Here is a 19,802-nt window from a genome sequence, read left to right on the forward strand (position 1 = left end):
CGTCACACATATCAAAACAGCCATGCCTACTACGCAGAGTTTAAGGGGCAAGATGAGTCAGAAAACATGGGGCCTGCTTAAATCGAAGATTTAAACACGATGCTTCAGAATTCAATAAATGGATGAAACGTGGACATCTCATACCGTACGTTCCATTTTTGATAATTATATGATTGGTTGATCGTTGGAAGCATCTAGGCTAGAAAGGTTAAGTGATGCTCCATTTCCTCTGACGGTTGGGACATGAGCACTAACTCTTGTCCTAGCCTTTTACGGCTTATGGTTATAGCGCCATTACTCGCTTTCTGAAAAGAGAAGAGCGAAAGGAAACGAAGAAGGACATTCTCTATGAACATAAACAATATTTTTGATTTTGAGTATACAATATCAAATTTCATAACGGGGGTGGTTTGCAAAGATAAAAATAGACAAAAAGGAACGAACTCACCATGTTTAGCCAATTGAACCTAAAGGCAGCTTAACATGTGATTATGTACAAGTCCAAATTGTAGGCAGTACGCTTGAAGAAGACCAACATGAACTAGTCCGGCTTGCACGGAATGTCTTCCCTCGACTGGAGATAAAAGATGTTCGGATGCAGTCGATTTTTTATGTGCATTGACAAGCCTTCTCGTGGCAATCAGTCAGGTTCAGCGCTGCGACTCAACAATGGGACAAATGATGGGACGTCTAGATTACCATGGAGGTTCTACTTGGCTTCAGAACAGCTTGTTAGTGGCAAATAACAGGAACGTAGAACTAGATAGAATGAGCTGCAGCACTCGCAGGACTTTCTCGGTGTTAATGAACACGCTGAGGAACTGGAAATCGTATCCTAGGCCAGGTTTTGACCAGATCAGCAACCGATTAAAGAAAAATAAAAAATCGATGGAAAAAAGTTGGAGAGTTTTGTACAAGACACGACCGCATTTGTTGACGTAGGACTACGAAATTTTTGTTCGATTTTCTAGTTTGTTGTTTCGGATATTATTCTGGAATTAAGTGAATTTCATAACTCAACTCTTTTGCAGAAAGTTGTGGTGGCCCTGAACTGTGATGGTTTTTTTATGGCAAGCTTTGCTATAATCACTGGACCTCGTGTTTATTCGCGTTTATACATATCACTTGCGCAGGAAATCAGTTTGGTACGGCATTTGTGACCAGCATACCTTTCGGTAGCATGAAACAGGACATTTGTTTGTTTTGCATTTGCTTATAGCAAAATAGTGAACTTTTCGGGAACATTAACGCCAAAGAACTCATCAACACACTTTTTGTTACATGCCTCATGCATGTGATTTGGTGTACAACACACTTTTTCCGATATTTTGATCACCTTATAGAAAAGGCGATGACAGATGAATATCGGGAATTGGAATTCAAATTATTCTTAAAAATATATTTATATATTTGATTAGTGGTTCAAATAAGAGCTGGGAAGACAGAACTTTCATTTTGCAAATTGAAGCTGCTGTGGTGTTTTATCGAATAATTTTCCACTTCAATGAGTGCTGCTAGTGTCCTCTGTTTTATCAAATTAAATAAATAATATTGAATACTTTATTTGTAATACAAGAAAGAGATTTGGACAAAAATGTTTATCCTTAACAATGTATGTTAATTGATATGTAGTTTTGACAAAAAATAAAATTTTAGAGAGAAATAATTGTATCAAATAATTTCATTCTTTTCAGACGAACTTTTCTGTTACGCAGATTTCCCTGCCTCCTGGTCTCTCACGCGCTTTCGATAATTGTGGAGATATTTAGCAGCCATGTGTTGAGACATTTTAAAGATTTGCACAGAATTTCTCAATCAACACTTGTCTCGCTTCGAATATTGACTCTATCCAACGCGGAGTGTAAACACTGAAGCATTTACTGTGCCAGTTGGAATTTACAGCGAATGCTGCAATGCATAATCACGATGTTCTTTGAATATGATGTCTGTGTTTGGGAGACAATCACAAAATGAAATTTTGATTGCTTTTCTTTTTGAAGACGCCGGTAAAGTACACAGACTCCTCCCATCATGAGTAGTTTGCTATCAAGTAGCGACACTGGCTCCTCTCCTTTTGTACTCTCTGTACTTTAAGTCTGTACTCTGTATTATTTAACGGTTCGGACGATTTCGAAGATGTCGCAGCAGAAGAATGCATACGATGAGGGTTTCTCAGTTTATGAAAGTGAATCGGAATAAATTTAACCCACCGATAAGACTACACATAGAACATAATTTATTTCCCTAACAAATTATTTGATTTTGTATCATTTTGATGTATTTAGTGACCCATTGAATGAGTGAGTCATGGGTTACTATATATAAATTCTATTCTAACTCTTTTCTGAAATGAACTTGGTGGCCCTTAAAGGGCCGTTTTGTTACGTTGTGTAGACGAAAACCATGGCCGTGACGGTTTTGCGCTTGGCGTGTTCAGTGTAGGTGACGGCATCACGAATCATAATTTCTAGGAACACCTTCAGCACACCTCGGGTTTCCTCGTAGATCAAATCGGAAATACGTTTGACTCCACCATGTTGAGCCAGACGACGGATGGGAGGCTTGGTAATACCCTGGATGTTTTCGCGCAGAACCTTCCGATGACGCTTGGCGCCTTCTTTTCCAAGACCTTGGCCTCCCTTGACACGACCAGTTGCTTGATGTTTGTCGTTGAACGGGTGAATCGAAACTAAACCAATAGCGTAGTTAGCAACCTGTTATATAGTTAACCAGCTCTGCCGGTACCATATTTTCTCGCTTCCCATTGGCTATATACAGTCATGATGATGCAGTTTTGTCGATATTGGGAAATTCTGCGTGATAACATCCGGGGCCTTCCATCCGTCGTCTGGCTTGACGTGGTGGTATCAAGCGTATGTCCGTTCTGATCTACGAGGAAACCCGAGGTGTGCTGAAGGTGTTTCTAGAAATTATGATTCGTGATGCCGTCACCTGTACTGAACACGCCAAGTGCAAAACCGTCACGACCATGGATGTCGTCTACGCTCTAAAGCGACAGGGACGCAATCTGTACGGTTTCGGAGGTTAAAACTTATCACCAACGTAACATTAGTGGCCCTGAAAATTTAGAAGCCATTTCAGAAAAGAGTTAGAACAGAATTTGTTTAGAGTATCCCCTGCTCCAAGTTTGGTACAGGTAAGTGTAATTACCTCTTACCCAGGTAAGCGTAATTACCTGGGTTCAATCCCAGTCTGAGGCATAACATCTCTGATTACGCCTAGTAAGGGAAGTAAAGCCGTTGGTCCCCGGTTCATGAGTTGATGGGTCAATAAGTAGGGTCCAGGTGTGGGTAGCATTGGTGCTCAGCACGGACAACAAGATCGACGGAAAACAAATCCAAGGAAAACAAAAAACGGAGAGTATTTTGTGTGGTCGTTGAGGACATGTGGTTCTAAATTGCAAAATGTTCCGCAATTGCATCCTCCCTATTTGTACACGCCCGAAGATCGAAAGCAAATGTCACTTCGGCTTGTTTCATCTAGGAACCAGAACACAGTCATCAGTGTGTTGGGGAAGCAGCATATGCATGTACGTAATTGGTGGATTTGTTAGTTATTTGAAGCTTTTGGACAATGCTTGAAATTTACCACTTTTTCAATAGTTTCAATTTGAAAATCAACAATCATAATCATAGTTATCGATGCGTATAAATGTTTCTGATCGATTGGTGATTAAATTTTTGAAATTGGTCCAGGGGCAGCTAAGTTATTAACGTTCAAAATCTTTCATAATTTCATTTTTCCTTTTTCATAAAGTGTACCCCCATCTTCCCGAAAGACGTAGTCCTACGTCAAAAATAAACGTCACGTTCGATCACACGCACAGCCTACTCTCTTTGAATTCCGGGAACCCAAATTTAATAAGAACATTTACTAGAAAATCACTCGCAAGGCATTTGAGGGGTTCATCAATTTCATCCCATATCGATATTTTCAAATTTGTGATTTCAAAATTACCCTAACAATAATCAAAACACTCAATATAATAAATGAATACTTGCATCAATTTTCCTATGAGATATTTTCTGCTCGGGCTGCCACCCAGTCTCCAATTTAGCACAGCTGACAATTTGATCTTCGCCTCTCGCATCTATGCTGGTAGAACTAGTTGTTATGATACTCTCACGTTCTCATCCGAATCCAAGCAACATTTTCCCTTGAACCGCCAGAGTGCATCATCCAGCAATGTGCTCTCACGAGTCCTCTCTTCTTTACATCACTGACTGACTGCTTATCACCACCACCCTTGGAGCTCTATTTAGGATCGGTTACTGGCTGACAAAACAGAGAGCGTACGGACGGCTCCACTCCTCTCATCGGATGGGACGCGCGTGCAACACCGATAAGACACGCTTTTTTACGACGACGACGACGACGACGACGACGCCGACGACGATTTCCACTCCAGATGTAACCGAGAGTGTATCGAGGCGGCCAGAAGCTGGATTCCATGATTTTCCGCCCTGCCCGAGCTAACAAAAGCTCAGTAAGGGTGTTGCTTTCGATGCGTTCGCAGGCAGCAACCGTCGTGTACGTTCGGGTTCCTTTCTCGATTCTTATCCTCTGTGCGAGTGCGGTGCATCATCCTTCCAATGGGAGCCTCTGGCTGGACGTTCAGGAAGGACGATAGTTTTTCGGACGGATTTTTGAGACGGTGTTATTAAATTCAGATCGGTGGGAACGCCTGAAAGCCGCTAATGTCGCCGGGACGGGATTTGTTGTAGGGACTAATCAAAGTATCATCAGTAGCGCGTTTTTAGCCTTTTTCCCCCCCGACCCAACAGTGCGAGTGTGTATGTATGTTATATCATTAAGGACGGGCGTGTGCTGATTTCCTTCCCGAATTTTTCTGTGCGGCGTTGTGGCTCAATGTGGAAGTTGTTGATTTTTTTTTGTCGTCGGGAGATCCCTTGGATGTGGCAAGTGGTTGCTGGCCGTGATTTCGTACGATAGGGGTTGGGGCGACCGTGATGACGTACATAGTCCTCGACGTCGTCAGTGGCGGCGTTTGTGTACATATGAGAGCATAACTACAGGCGTGTCACATAGCCAAGCACACGCTCCCAGGCTAGATTCAGGCGGAAAAGACAATCCTGATGCTCGAGAAGAGGGTCCTTTGGGGGTAAAAGACGTGCGCCATCTGTCGTCGCTTTGGCCTCGAGTGGTGAGTGATGATGTGAAGAGTTTGTTTTGTGCTATGGTTGCGACCCATCTTAGTTCGTGCCCGGATCCGATGACACAGGCCAAAATCAATTTTGCCAAAATTGCTTCTTCTGCTGCACAGGAGATCGACAGGAAATTATTCAATTCAGATTAAATCGCTTAACCATTTCGAGTGCGGCGGATTTCGAAAGGGATTTAGAACACTGCCGGAAGAAGTCGTAAAATGCCAAATGCGAAAAACCGAAACCAAACAGTGTGCTTCATAAAATAACACTCTTGCAGGAAACAAGCTCATCATAACTTTGGCCAACGCTGCTAGGAGCACAGAAGCAACGTTCAAGAGTTGTTCCGTCAAACCACCACCACAACCGTCCTCGTCATCGTAGGCGCTCTTGTGGGGGTACAGAATACACATAAAAACCAAACCTTGTACGAGCTAACAGCCGGGAGTTCGAGAACCCTTCTCCTTTCCGGCGAAATAAAAAAGCCAAGAAAAACAACAGATAGAAATTGTGTGTGATGAAAGTCCCAGTTGAACCGGGCAAGGCACAACTTTTTACGAGTTCGTCAAATTGTGTGTGCCTGAGCACGTGAGTGTATGTAAAGAAGAACCCAAAGAAGAAAATTTCCCTCAAAAGACAGTTATCTTCAATTGGATGCCACGTCGAAACTGAAGTTGAAACAACATAATCGGAGACGGGGGGGAATTCTGTGGTTTTTCGGGAAAGCTGCTTTCCCCGGAAGTGTGCGGTAGCAAATGCGAATTGGATGTGGTGCTGGTGGTTCGTGAAAAATTTATGCATTCAAGAAACAAGAAAAAAAAACGGGCGAGCGAGCGAGCGTTCGTTGAAGAAGATTGAGTTGTTATTGTTTAGTTTTCCATCGAACCAGAAGTGGATTTATTTCTGATTATATACGGTGAAAGGACCAAGTGGAACCAACCGACCGATATCAGCAGCAGAAGCTAGATCTAGGATTAGGTAAGTGTGATTGGTAATGCTTTTGCTATTTTGGGACGTTCGGGGAACTCGGGGTCGGCCGGTTCAGGTTCGATTATGCTTCGATGAATACTGCTGTTTGCGGATGGTTTGCCGATGGATCATCTCGTCAAAATCGTAGGGCCGTTGTTTGCCATGCGTTTGGATCTGGCCAGAAGCTGTTCGCTGGAATACATTTTGGGAATATGTAAATGTTTTGATTGATTCACTGGGCATACATTTCCGAGTCTATGGAGATTTGTAGCTAGTTGAAACAGTGGAATTATTATTTTGATGGAGACGCCTGATGAATCATAAACTTTCATTAGATTGAACTGAATAGCGTGGGGCTTGTATTGTTGGTAGATAAGGAAAATATTGAAAGATCGCAATTCCTCGTGGAGAGTCTGTCCGAGTTAGAGATGGGAAAAAAGGATCACTTAAGTGAACCGCTCAGAACCGGTTCATTCATATGGGTGATCCGAATCTTTTCAACAATTCATCGGATTACTTTATCCTAGGGGATTATACGTATTCTCGTCAATCCAAGTAGCATCCGCATTCAGCACACTCACCCAGGTTGCCAGTTCCGACATTTAATTTTAAGTTAATACGCTCGAATTGTTTTCATTTACTCGCATGTAGGCCAAGGTCAAGTTCAAACTATTCAGTATTAAGATTTACACGTTAACTTGGTGCACGGAAGACCTCAGTTGGGTTGATTTGCTCTTTTCATTTTTGACAACAAGCGAATGAGAGATACGAACTGAATAGTAAGTTCAAAGAACTCAACCGTTGGGTTGTTTTGTTTAGCCATGTAAAGGATGTCCCACATCAAATTGCATCACGGAAAAAAACGCGGCAGAATGTTACTTAGTTGACCGATCCTTTTCAAACTTTCAGACAATAAAATATAACCCATTAGAAAGCTTTTGGCATATTTATTTCATTCAACTCCAATACTATAACCGTACGCTCGCACCTTACGCTTAACTCCACTCATTAGATTCTGTACAACATCTGGCTGCAGCTTCTTCTGTACGGAAACCCACATTTTCTTCATGTCTTCCTCAGATTTGACCTCCTTGGGATGCTTCCGTAGTGCCTGCTTCATAATAGCCCAGTATTTTTCGATGGGCCTTAGTTCCGGTGCGTTTGGGGGGGCTTCGTAGCACCCGGTGGCTTCGTACCACTCCAGGACAACATTTGAATAGTGACACGAAACTTGATCCGGCCAGAAGATCGTAGAACTCTCGTGTTGCATCAACAGAGGAAGCAGACGCTTTTGTAGACACTCCTTGAGGTAGATCTCCCCGTTTACACTCCCGTTAGTCACGAACGACGCACTCCGTTTGCCACATGAGCAGATCGCTTGCCAAATCATGTATTTCTTGGTAAACTTTGAAAGTTTCTGCTTCCTTACTTCCTCCCGAACATCAAACTTGTGCTGGGCGGTGAAGAACAGTAGCCCCGGAAGCTACCGGAAGTCCACTTTGACGTAAGTCTTATCATCCATGAAGAGACAATGAGGTTTCGTCAGCATCTGGGTGTACAGTTTCCGGGCCCGTGACTTTCCCACCGTATTTTGCCGTTCGTCACGATTTGGAGCCTTCTGCACTTTGTACGTACACGCTATTCTGAATCTATCCAGTGACTGGGTAGATGGCACCCATTCTTGGGTCCAGTAAGGAGTTGTCAAAATATGGGTAAACTAGTTTTGTTCTAATGAGTACAATCTACCCAGATTTTGGGTAAATAATTCTAAACGAAATTTTCCCAAGGTAAAAAATGACGCAGGTATGAAAGGAAGATATAAATAAGACTGATGCAAAAAAACTGGAACTGTTATCATGGCGAATGCTACTAGCAGATATAGTTAGTAAGTATATTGTAAGATTCTCGACTTTGAACATTCTCCTAATTCTAGGTTACCGAGATATTCTGTGACGCTCGAGGTGACGCTTTTCTCGAAGCCAAATGTTTGTTGGTGCTCCTAATTTGAAGATCTCATTAAAAATTAAATCTCAATAAATGGTTTGCATTTGTAACGGTATCGTTTTTTTTTGGGTATTTCAATGTCGTATTCCGTAGTTATATATAACAGGCTAGAGAGCTAGTCGGGTGAGGTTATGTTTGATACAGCTACTGCAGCGGTCATACCATCCAATTGCTATTAAAATGGGTAAAATTTACCCTGTTATCAAATGTCAATATCTGAGTAACCGTAACCCAGTTTCAGTCGCAGGTACGTTTACCTAGATTTAGGTAAATACATGTTTACCCATTTTTGGGTAGGTTCAGTTTTGACCGATCTGGGTGGATTCCACCCAAATTTGGGTAGTTTTGAAATAGCGTGTATGCAGTCTAGCAATGGGCGATCTTGGATCGAAACAGAAAAGATCGATTCTTTTGGTTGGATTAATCGATTTTTGAATCGATCTCAAACACGACAAAAATCGAGTGGATCGATCTTTTTCATCCATTTTTTGTTTCGGTCCAAAAAAAATTCAATTGATTTGCATTTGCAATTTAATATTGATTTTTTTTTGTCTTCACCTTTGCACATCACTTGCCTTGAACATGGATTCTGCAAACAACCAGTGTGACAGTTCAGTAGGCAAGAACGAGAATGAGAAAATCTGGGGCTCCAGAGACGATTATATACTTTTTTGACGTTTAATTGTTTTTCTCCATGTAGCAATTCCCCTCTTCCTCACGCTCATTCGATTTAAATGGTGCAGTAGTGTGCACTGACTAAACATCAAAAAGCACTTTAATCGTCTCTCTGTGCGGCTCTCGTGTAGTATTTCACATTCTCTTCCTTCTAACCAAGGCCAAAGTCACAAAGTCACTTTCAATCGGAAATCGACGACGAAGCTGCCAACCATCCCTTTCAATTGAAAGTCATTCTGTCTTCTCTTTGAGCAGATCCCCTTCGACATCAACAGAACCATTTTCGATCAGTTTTTGTCCTGTTTGCTTCGGCTAGAATCGTGTTCATTTCGTCTATCATTGTCAATTGAACTTACTTTCGCTTTGAAGCGAAGCTGTTCAATCCAAATTCGCACAGTTTTTCTGACTTTTGTTGATTGTTCACTCGGTTAATTAAAGCGCATACAAGATCTGTGCACGTGGATGTCAAATTTATCACTGTCGGGTGGTTTGTTTACTCATCAATATGGGTATTTCGGGAATCGGGGTGACGTCTAGAGGCCGGAAATTGATGACATTTTTAAACCCATGATGGCAGCTTCCGATTTCCGCGAAAAAGAGGGGAAACACTAATGCCAATCCATTTCTATGAAATCGGGGTGACGTCTAGAGATATGAAATAGATATGCGACGGCATTTTTTTAAATCCAAGATGGTGGTCTCTATTTCAGAAAAGTGGAAAATACTGTAAAATTCACTCAATATGGGTATTTTTGGAATCGGGATGACGTCTAAAGAATGAAAATCGATATCCGACGCCATTTTGAAATCCATGATAGCCTGGTTTAAGAAAAAGTGGAAAATTATATCAAATACCCATGGCAAATTGGCGTTGGATATCGTTTTCAGCATCTATGTGTTGTCCCCGTTCGATAAATACCCATATTTGAAACTTTTTTTTATGAAACCTGATGGCTGCCATCTTGGATTCCAAAATGGCGTCGAATGTCAATTTACCGCATCTACGCGTCGTCCACGTTCCGAAAATACCCATATCTTATGGTATTTGACACTTTTTCTGAGCCCAATGTCGGCCATATTGGATTGCAAAATGGCGACGGACATCGATTTTCAGCACCTTAGCGTCGTCTTCATTCCGAAAATACCCTTTTGTAGGGCATTTGAGACTTTTCCGAACTTAACTTAATTTCGTTCTTTTAAATTTGTCGATCCTCTTAACCCTTTATGAAGAACTTTGAGTGTGTTGCAAGCAGGCACAACAAGCAGCCCTGAAAAAAAAACAAAGTTGCAAATACCGAAGAAAGAAATACGGATCGGAACAATCGGCACAGACCTACGCGACGAAATAAGGACAACGGTTGGAAACTCGGAACATGGAACTGCAAATCGCTCGGTTTCCCGGGTTACGATAGGTTAATCTATGACGAACTTCAACCACGCAACTTCGAAGTCGTAGCACTGCAGGAACTTTCCTGGACGGGACAAAAGGTATGGAAAAGCGGGCATCGAGCGGCTACTTTCTACCAGAGCTGTGGCACCACCAACGAGCTGGGAACCGGCTTTGTAGTGCTGGGTAAGATGCGCCAACGCGTGATTGGTTGGCAGCCGATCAACGCGAGGATGTGCAAGTTGAGGATTAAGGGCCGTTTCTTCAACTACAGTATCATCAACGTGCACTGCCCACACGAAGGGAGACCCGACGACGAGAAAGAAGCGTTCTATGCGCAGCTGGAGTAGGTGTACGACGGCTGTTCGCAACGGGACGTCAAAATCGTCATCGGCTACATTAACGCTCAGGTACGACGGGAGGCAATGTATAGACCGGCAATCGGCCAAATAGCCTGCATGCCGTATCGAACGACAACGGCCAACGATGTGTGAACTTTGCAGCCTCTCGTTGTATGGTAGTTCGAAGTACCTTTTTCCCCCGCAAGGATATCCACTTAGCCACCTGGAGATCACCTGACCAACACACAGAAAACCAAATCGATCACGTTCTAATCGACGGGAAATTCTTCTACGATATTATCAACGTCCGCACGTACCGCAGTGCGAACATAGATTCGGACCACTACCTAGTTGCAGTATGCATGCGCTCAAGACTCTCGACGGTGCATAACACACGTCGAAGTCGAACGCCGCGACCCAACATTGAGCAACTACGGGGCACCGGAGTTGCCCAGGACTACGCGCAGCAGCTGGAAGTTGCACCACCCACGGAAGAGCAGCTTGGCGCAGCTTCTCTTGAAAATGGCTGGAGGGACATCCGTTCAGCCATAGGTAGTACTGCTGCAGCGGCACTAGGTACTGCAATCCCGGACCGAAGAAATCTGTACCGCGTAAACGACACACGGAAGTTCTACGAGAAGCTAAAAAGTTCGCGCAAAGGCTACTTGCCGCAAGCCGATATGTGCAAGGACTTGGACGGTAACCTTCTCACGAACGAGTGTGAGGTGATTGAGAGGTGGAAGCAGTACTATGACGAGCACCTCAACGGTGAAGCAGCAGAAAACGAAGGTGGCACGGCAACAGACCATGGAGCACGCGCAGAAGACGACAGGCTACCGGCTCCTGATCTTCAAGAAGTTGAGGAGGAGATCGGTCGGCTGAAGAACAACAAAGCAACTGGTGTAGATCAACTACCAAGTGAGCTATTAAAATACGGTCGTGAAGCACTGGCTAGAGCGCTGCACTGGGTAATTGTCAAGATTTGGGAGGAGGAGATATTACCGGAGGAGTGGATGGAAGGTGTCGTATGCCAAATCTACAAAAGGGCGACAAGTTGGATTGAGCGCCGCCTACAAGGTACTCTCCCAAATTCTATGCCACTCTCCCAAATTCTATGCCGCCGTCTGTCACCATTTGCAAGAGAGTTCGTGGGGCAATACCAGGCGGGATTCATGGGTACCCGCGCTACCACGGACCAAATTTTCGCGATTCGGCAGGTTCTGCAGAAATGCCGCGAATACAACGTGCCCACACATCATTTGTTCATCGATTACAAATCCGCATACGACACAATCGATCGAGATCAGCTATGGCAGATTATGCACGAGTACGGATTTCTGGATAAACTGACGCGATTGGTCAAGGCGACGATGGATCGAGTGATGTGCGTTGTTCGAGTATCGGGGACACTCTCGAGTCCCTTTGAATCTCGAAGGGGGTTACGGCAAGGTGATGGACTTTCGTGTCTGCTGTTCAACATCGCGTTAGAAGGTGTGATCAGAAGAGCTGGGATAGACACGAGTGGCACGATCTTCAGGAAGTCCATAAAGCTTCTTGGCTTCGCCGATGACATTGACATTATGGCAAGGAACTTTGAGATGATGGCGGAAACGTACATCAGACTGAAGGCTGAAGCTAGACGGATTGGACTTGCCATCAACGCATCAAAGACAAAATACATGAAAGGAAGAGGTTATAGGGAAGACAATGTTAGCCTCCCACCCCGAGTTCAGATTGACGGTGACGAAATCGAGGTGTTCGATGAGTTCGTGTATTTGGGCTCACTGGTGACCGCCGAAAATGATACCAGCAGAGAAATTCAAAGACGCATTATGGCAGGGAATCGTGCCTACTTTGGACTCCGAAGGACGCTCCGGTCGAATAAAATTCGCCGCCGCACGAAGTTGACTGTCTAAAAGACGCTGATTAGACCGGTGGTCCTTTACGGCCACGAGACCTGGACTATGCTCGCCCAACGCGTCCTTGGTGTTTTCGAACGGAAGGTGTTGCGTACCATCTACGGTGGAGTGCAGATGGATGACGGAACGTGGAGGAGGCGAATTTCACCAGCTTCTGGGAGAACCATCCATCGTCCACATTGCAAATATTGGGCGACTAAGGTGGGCTGGGCACGTCGTAAGAATGCCGCACGACGACCCAGTGAAAATGGTTCTAGAAAGCGACCCAACAGAAACAAGAAGAAGAAGCGCGCAGCGGGCAAGGTGGATCGACCAAGTAGAAGGTGACCTGCGGACCCTTCGCAGACTACGAGGCTGGCGAACTGTGACCATGGATCGAGTAGAGTGGAGATGACTTCTTCGGACAGCAGAGGACAACAAGGCCTTAGCCTGATTGGTAAGGTAAGTAAGTCGTTGGAATGTTATTCCCTGCATTTGACACTTCTCAACAAGGAATTAGGATATGCGATCTCCTCAAAACCTGACTGGTTTAAGGCTCTGAGAAACATCCCCCCTTTGATTAAATAAATAAACTCGAAAACGAAATTTTTGAGAATTGTTTTAATTTTGACATTGCTCAATGGTGCAAACATTATCACGCATACGGTATGTTTCGAGGCCACGATCGCCATTTTGCTTTTATCGCCTTGTAAAAATTTGGAAACAAAGACGAAATTTTAAGCTTTTTGAATTTCAAAACCACATCCTTCTATGTTTTTTTTTTATTGGCCAACAACAATATGCCAAACTTTGCTTACTTTTTGGCCATTTTTATGAGAACCTCCCCTTAAGATTGAATTGGTTAATTGGTTAATTGGTAAATACCAGTTGGTGTTTACCGCCATAAGACCATTCAAGTATTAGTAATCCAAATAACAATGTATGCATAAAACAGCAAAAAGAGTTATCTTCCATTTAATTCCCTTTAATTAATTTTGGTATCCATGACCGATACGTATTTCGACTACAATGTTCAGTCTTCATTAATGTCATTCCCACTAAAGAACTTATCAAAATCTAATCCCTTTAAGTACTCATCTCATAGGTAAAAAAGTCAAGATCACAGGTATAAAAATGAAACTACAATGTGTTGAATCGGAACCTACCTAACTAATAAAAACCAAAGATTTAAGTAAGCTAAAGGAGAAAAAATCTGTACAACTTTCTAATAAGGAAAATCCCAAAAGCTTGGTAACCATCATAATGAAGTTATGAAATTGGGCTTTTAGCGGAATGCTTAAATAAAACAGCAAAAAGCGTTATCTTCCATTTAAGGTTCAATATACTTTGATGCTTTTTGAAAAATTTCGAAAGCAGTTTTTTCCGACGCATTATTTCAGATTGCAAAAAGCTCGCACTATTCGATTCCTTTTGATATTTTACACAAAATGACGCGAGCTTTTTGCAATCTAAAATAATGCGTCGAAAAAACTGCTTTTGAATTTTTAAAAAATGCATCAAAGTAAATTGAACCTTAATTAATTTTGGTATCCATGACAGATACGTTTTATTTTCCTTACTAGAGAGTTGTATAGATTTTATCTCCTTTACTTTACTTAAATCTTTGGTCTTAATCTTAAAGTTAGGTAGGTTCCGATTCAACACATTGTAGTTTCATTTTTAAACCTGTGATCTTGACTTTTTTTTTACCTAGGAGATGAGTACTTAAAGGGGTCAGTTTATTTGCAGAATAAACATAACGTTTTTAATAAAAAATACTGAATTCGTTGAATTTTTTTTCACTAGCTATACTTCCGATACTCGCATAATTGTCCTATATTTGCTTGATTTCCTATTCATATAGGACAGCTATGCTTTTATGGGCAGTATATGACTGAAAAAATTCTCATTTTTTATTGAACACCCGTTACGTACAGGGCTGTCATGCAGTTATGTGTGCCCGATTACTTCACCCCGGTAATCCAGTTCTACACTCTCGAGGCAAGGTTATAAATCATACGGTTACATGACAGTAAAACTGACGCAAAAATCTAGCTGAATTTAAGACAGACCTCAAAGTATCTGTATATACATAAGACTGATGCAAAATTTGAAATTTTCGCTCCACAGTGCTTAAACGGTTCCAAATTGGGTCCTGCTTAGCCTCCCAAAATATTAACTACTTTAGTAAGAAACTGACTTGGCACAAACCATTTCAAGTTTATATGGGAATTACTAAGAGAAAATTTATGTTTTTGTTCATATCTATCTAACAATTCACCACATCACCATGATTTTAACCCTCCGTTACTCGCGCTGTTGTACTTCGTTTTCCATTGCCATTTTGTTGCTGAGTTACCAATCGATCTGAAACCAACGAGTATTCCTCAAAAAACTTGTTTTGATCTATACAAGCTTAACATTGATTACAGTAAACACCTAAAAAATGCGGATAATAGGGAAAATGTAAATGGAAACCGCGTAAATTGTAACCATACTAGGTGGGATTTGACTTAATTAATTACAACATGGAATATATCGAGATCCTGACCCGATAAAAAGTTACTGTCTCCGACAAAGTTATTCAGGAGATCATAGCCTTGTCACTGGCGGACAGTAGTTCAGAATTTTATCACTATGTAGCGCTAGTATACATGTGAAACTCTCGCATGTGATATATCTCGAGATCCTGACCTGATAGAAAGTTACTGTCTTTGACAAAGTTTTTCAGGAGGTCAAAGCCTATTGCTTGGTACTCAAAAGTTCAGAATTTGCTCACTACGCAACGCTAGTATACACGTGAAATTATCATATAAAATATCTCCCAACCAGATAGAAAGGTACTGTCTTTGGCATAGTTGTTCAGGAGGTCAAGGCTTTTTCGCAGGTGGACAGTAGTTCAGAAGTTTCTCACTATGCGGCGCTGAAATACGTGCCTTTCTCGCATATTCAATAGCTCGAGATCTTGATCAGCTAGAAAGTTGCTGGCTTCGGCAAAGTTGTTTAGGGGGTCAAGACTTTTTGGCTGGTAAACAGTAGTTAAGAATTTTCTCACAACGTGGCGTTAGTATACAGGTACACTTCTCGCATATGCCATGCCTCGAGATCCTGATCAGTTTGACAGTTAATGTCTACGACAAAGTTGTTCAGGAGGTCAAGGTCTTTTGGCTGGTGGACAGTAGTTCAGAATTTTTTCACTTCATGGTGTTAGTATACATATGAAATTCTCCCATATAAAATATCTCAAGTTCTTGACCAGAAAGAAAATTACTGTCGTCGGCAAAGTTGTTCAGGATATCACAAAATTTTTGCTCGTGGACAGTTGTTCAAAATTTTATCACTACTAGCGCTAGTGAATTGTGAAATTCTTGTCTGTGATATATCTCGAGATCCTGACCAGATAGAAAGTTACTGTCTTGAACAAAGTTGTTCAGGAGGTTAAAGCCTATTGTTCGGTGCACCATGTTTCAGAATTATGTTACTACACGGTGCTAGTATACACGTGAAACTTTCACGTATAAAATATCTCGAGATACTGACCGAATAGAAAGTTACTGCCTTCGGCAAAGTGGTTCAGGAGGTCAAGATCTTTTGGCTGATGCACAGTTGTTTTGAATTTTCTCACTGCACTGCGCTAGTATACACGTGCAATCCTCATATATGCTACAGCTCGAGATCACGAACAGCTAGAAAATAACTGTCTTCGGCAAAGTTGTTTAGGAGATCAAAGCTTTTTTGCTGGTGAACAGTAAATAGTTCATAATATTTTCGGTATGCGGCGCTAGTGTGCATGTAAAATATTTGTATATGCTAAAGCTTAAGGTCAGGAAGTTATACATGCGGCAAAGTTCTTCCGGATGGTGAACATGCAAATGTGTTTTGTTCAAAGCTCTCTCGTTTTACGTCCAATTTTTGATCTCCTTAGGTTATTTGAATGGTATGAATGGTTTGCATAAGGGTTCTACTACTACTTTTAATTCCCAATTTTTTTTCAAGTCAATTATGAGAAAATCAATCATGATTCTTCAGAGTAAATTTTGAAAGATAGTGTAACTTTGGGTGAATCTTTGGTATACAAAATTTGAAGATGATATTGAGCAATTTACCTCTTCGTATTTCCATTCAAAATCTTTCAAATGTTCTAAAAAGAACGAACATTGGACGTTTTTAGGGGGTGTCCTTAAACTTATGATTGGGAGTGTACGGTTTTATAAATTTCTCTATTCAACTGAGCAAAAGTGCCTCACTCTCTGAGTTGGTCTCGTTGTCCGTGCACACGTAAATACAGGGATTTTTTTTGTTCTAGACCCCTCGATAAGCCATTTTGAAATTAGCCTCGAATGAAAGGGAGACTCTAAACATTCATTTGGTGGAAGTTTCAGCGATATTGATCTTTTAAGATAATGTTTTCCATCTGAGATACGTTTTATCACTAATTTATCAGAGGTATACAAGTGGAAGACTCACCCCAATTTATGTATCCACAAATCTGCATGAAAATCTTCGCCAGTAAAAGAAATCCAGAATATATTTGTCTTATACCACTTAGGCTGATGTAAATTGTATTATATTTAGCAGTATATTCTCAAATATATGCGAGAATTGCCACCAAGTTTTGAGAAATTTCTGAACTACTGTTCGTCAGCCAAAAGTTCTTTATCTCGTTAACAACTTTGCCAAATACAGTAAATTTCTAGCTGTTCACGATCTCGATACTATATATGCGAAGATTTCACGTATATCCTAGCGCCGTGAGTGAGAAAATTCTGTACTGTCGACCAACGAAAAAGTTTTGATCGCCTGAACAACTTTTCCGATGACAGTTTATCAGGTCTCGAAATATATCTAATGCGAGAATTGCACGTGTAAAAATTCTGTGGGCCAGCCAAAAGGCCTTGGCTCCCTGAACAACTTTGCCGAAGATAGTAACATTCTATTTGGTCAGAATCTCGTGATATTTTACATGTCAAAATTTCACGTGTATACTAGCGCCGCTTAGGATCTTGAAACAAACCACATGCGAGAATTTCACGTTTATTCTAGCGCTACGTAGTGAGAAAATTTTGAACTACTGTCCACTAGCGAAATATATCTGATCAGAATTTCGAGATATTTTACATGCGAGAATTTCGCGTGTACACTAACGCCACGTAGTGTGAAAATTTTGAACTATTGTGTACCAAGCAATAGGCATTACGTCATGAACAAATTTTTCGAAGGCAGTAATTTTCTATACGTGAGAATTGTACACGTTCACTAGCGCCACGTGGTGAGAAAATTCTGGGCTACTGTCCTCCAGCCAAAAAGTCTTAACCATCTGAACAAGTTTGCCGAAAACAGTAACTTTCTATCTGCTCAGGATCTCGAGCTATTTTAAATGCGAGAATTGCATGTGTATACTAGCACCGCGTAGTGAGAAAATTCTGAACAACTGTCCACCAACGAAAAGATCTTACATTTACTCTCTATCTGGTCAGGATCTAGTGATGTATCACATGCGAAAACTCAACATGTATACGAGCACTACCTAGTGACAAGATTCTGAACTACTGTTCACCAGCAAAAAGGCTATGATCTCCTGAAACACTTTGCCGAAGACAGTAACTTTCTATCTGGTCAGAATCTCGAGATATTTTATATGAGAATTTCACGTGTATACTAACGCCGCATATTGAGAAAATTTTGTCCTATTGTGCACCAAGAAATAGGCTTTGATCTCATCAACAACTTTGTCGACGACAGTAACATTTTATCTGGTAAGGATTTAGAGATATTTTATATTTGCAAGAATTTTACATGTATACTAGCGCTGCCAAGTGAGAAAACTCTGAACTACTGTCCACCATAAAAAAATCCCATAACCTTCTGAGCAACTTTGGCGAAGACAGTAACTATCTATCTGGTCAGGATCTCGAGATATTTTATATGAGAATTTCACGTGTATACTAGCGCCGCGTATTGAGACAATTTCGAACTATTGTGCACCATGAAATAGGCTTTGATCTCATCAACAACTTTGTCGACGACAGTAATTTTCTATCTGGTCATGATCTCGAGATATAACACATGCGATAATTTCACATGTTTTCTAGCACTACGTAGTGAGAAAATTCTGAACTACTCTCCACCAACGAAAAGGTTATGATCTTTAGAAAAACTTTGCCAAGGACAGTAACTTTCTATCTGGTCAGGATCTCGAGATTTTTCATGTTGTAACCAATCAAGTCAAATCCCACGTAGTGCGGACACCATTTAGGCGGTTTCCATTCACATTTTCTCTATTTTCCGCATTTTTTTGGGGGTTAACTGTGATAAAAGTTTAGCTTGTTTAGTTAAAAACAAGTTTTTTAAAGAATACCCGTTGGTTTCATATCGATTGGTAGCTCGGCTGCAAAATGGCAATGGAAAACTCACACTGTTGTACAAAGTACAACGCACTAGTACTCGTGTTACAAAAGTTGACGCGAGTAACGGAGGGTTAAAAATGATAGCAGTGGTTGTAGTAAATTTTCTCAGCTACAACTTTGTTGAAAACTACTTTTTAATCAAATGTATGGAACAAAAGTTATTAATGATTCAAGTCACTGATGTCTTATGATTATGCTCATTCGACTGTTCAGCAGGCAACATTGGTGTTTCTTGTGCGAAGAATAGAGCACAATTATCTTGGCTACTATGTCACACTGCAAAATACAGTGTTGCCCACAGAACAGCTGCTTGATCATGCCATAAGATTATCAATCTCTCAAACGATATTCCGCTAAGTTGTAGCTTAGAAAATTTCCCGTAAGAATAGTTATTGAAATTTTTGAAAAAGCATTATGGAAAATGGGTAGAAGACAATGAACAAGAAGTTTGGTTTTCCCATAGTAATTTCCATATAAACTTCGAATAGTTTGTGCCATGTCAGTTTCTTACCAAATGAGTTTAAATTTTGGGAGGCTAATCAGGACCTGATTTGAAACCGTTTGAGCACTGTGGAGCGAAAATTTCAAATTTTGCATCAGTCTAATATACATATACCCAATCAAAATATCTGTATATCTGTACATACAGATTCTTGGTTTAATAACTTCTAATAAATCTGTATGAATACAGATTATTTTGTATTTATGGCATCCCTGATGATGAGACCGACAATACTGACAACGCGAATAAACGCGCAGTAACCTGCGAACGTTTGGACCAAACTAGAAACTTATCGAACAACTCAACCGAGCGAGCAAAAACCGAACTGCTTTGCTTGATGGTCAAGCAGAGAATCAGTAGTTAATGTTCTTTTAAACAAAAAATAATAATTTAAGTGCCCACAATTTCAGAACTTAATAACTGATCCTTGCAA

General features: G+C 41.3%; 1 protein-coding gene across 1 annotated transcript in view; it reads left to right on the top strand.

Moving 5' to 3' along the window:
- Positions 1-6,091: 6,091 nt before the first annotated feature.
- Positions 6,092-19,802, top strand: part of LOC135713067 (5-hydroxytryptamine receptor-like) — a 545,162-nt gene continuing 531,451 nt past the window's right edge. Inside the window, exon 1 of the mRNA XM_065236165.1 lies at positions 6,092-6,164. The gene's annotated coding sequence lies outside the window, so the exon portion shown is untranslated. The remainder of the gene's footprint in view (positions 6,165-19,802) is intronic.

Source organism: Ochlerotatus camptorhynchus, unplaced genomic scaffold (genome assembly GCF_037179485.1).
Source record: "Ochlerotatus camptorhynchus isolate MF236.1 unplaced genomic scaffold, CSIRO-AGI_Acam_v1.1 ptg000530l, whole genome shotgun sequence".
Taxonomy (NCBI): domain Eukaryota; kingdom Metazoa; phylum Arthropoda; class Insecta; order Diptera; family Culicidae; genus Ochlerotatus; species Ochlerotatus camptorhynchus.